Below are 1,108 nucleotides of genomic sequence, written 5' to 3'. Positions count from 1 at the left end.
GAAGGAAGAAGCTGAGAAACTAAAGCTTGAAGAGGAAGAACGTAAAAAGAAAGAAGAAGCTGAGAAACTAAAGCTTGAAGAGAAAGAACGTAAAAAGAAAGAGGAAGCTGAGAAACTAAAACTCGAGGAGGAGGAACGTAGAAAGAAAGAGGAAGCTGAGAAACTAAAGCTTGAAGAGGAAGAACGTAAAAAGAAAGAGGAAGCTGAGAAAAGAACACTTGAGGAGGAGGAACGTAGGAAGAAGGAAGAAGCTGAGAAACTCAAGCTTGAAGAAGAGGGACGTAGAAAGAAAGAGGAAGCTGAAAAACTGAAACTCGAGGAGGAGGAACGTGTGAAGAAAGAGGAAGCTGACAAGTTGAAACTCGAGGAGGAGGAACGTAGAAAGAAGGAAGAAGCTGAGAAACTAAAGCTTGAAGAGGAAGAACGTAAAAAGAAAGAGGAAGCTGAGAAACTAAAGCTTGAAGAGGAGGAACGTAAAAAGAAAGAGGAAGCTGAGAAACTAAAACTCGAGGAGGAGGAACGTAGAAAGAACGAGGAAGCTGAGAAACTAAAGCTTGAAGAGGAGGAACGTAGAAAGAAGGAGGAAGCAGAGAAATTAAAGCTTGAAGAGGAGGAACGTAGAAAGGAGGAAGCTGAGAAACTGAAACTCGAGGAGGAGGAGCGTAAAAAGAAAGAGGAAGCTGAGAAACTAAAGCTTCAAGAAGAGGAACGTAGAAAGAAGGAAGAAGCTGAGAAACTAAAGCTTGAAGAGGAAGAACGTAAAAAGAAAGAGGAAGCTGAGAAACTGAAACTCGAGGAGGAGGAACGTAGAAAGAAGGAAGAAGCTGAGAAACTAAAGCTTGAAGAGGAAGAACGTAAAAAGAAAGAGGAAGCTGAGAAACTAAAGCTTGAAGAGGAGGAACGTAGAAAGAAGGAAGAAGCTGAGAAACTAAAGCTTGAAGAGGAAGAACGTAAAAAGAAAGAGGAAGCTGAGAAACTGAAACTAGAGGAGGAGCGTAAAAAGAAAGAGGAAGCTGAGAAATTAAAACTCGAGGAGGAAGAACGTAGAAAGAAGGAGGAAGCTGAGAAACTAAAACTCGAGGAGGAGGAACGTAGAAAGAAGGAGGAA

General features: G+C 41.6%; 1 protein-coding gene across 3 annotated transcripts in view; it reads left to right on the top strand.

Moving 5' to 3' along the window:
* The window catches only part of LOC122629969 (titin-like), a 28,399-nt gene that overhangs the window by 5,108 nt on the left and 22,183 nt on the right, over positions 1–1,108 (top strand). The gene's annotated exons all lie outside the window — the stretch shown is intronic.

The sequence above is a fragment of the Vespula pensylvanica genome, chromosome 6 (genome assembly GCF_014466175.1).
Source record: "Vespula pensylvanica isolate Volc-1 chromosome 6, ASM1446617v1, whole genome shotgun sequence".
NCBI classification, from domain to species: Eukaryota; Metazoa; Arthropoda; class Insecta; order Hymenoptera; family Vespidae; genus Vespula; species Vespula pensylvanica.
Note: the sequence above shows the minus strand (reverse complement) of the source record. Positions and strands in the feature narration are given on the sequence as shown.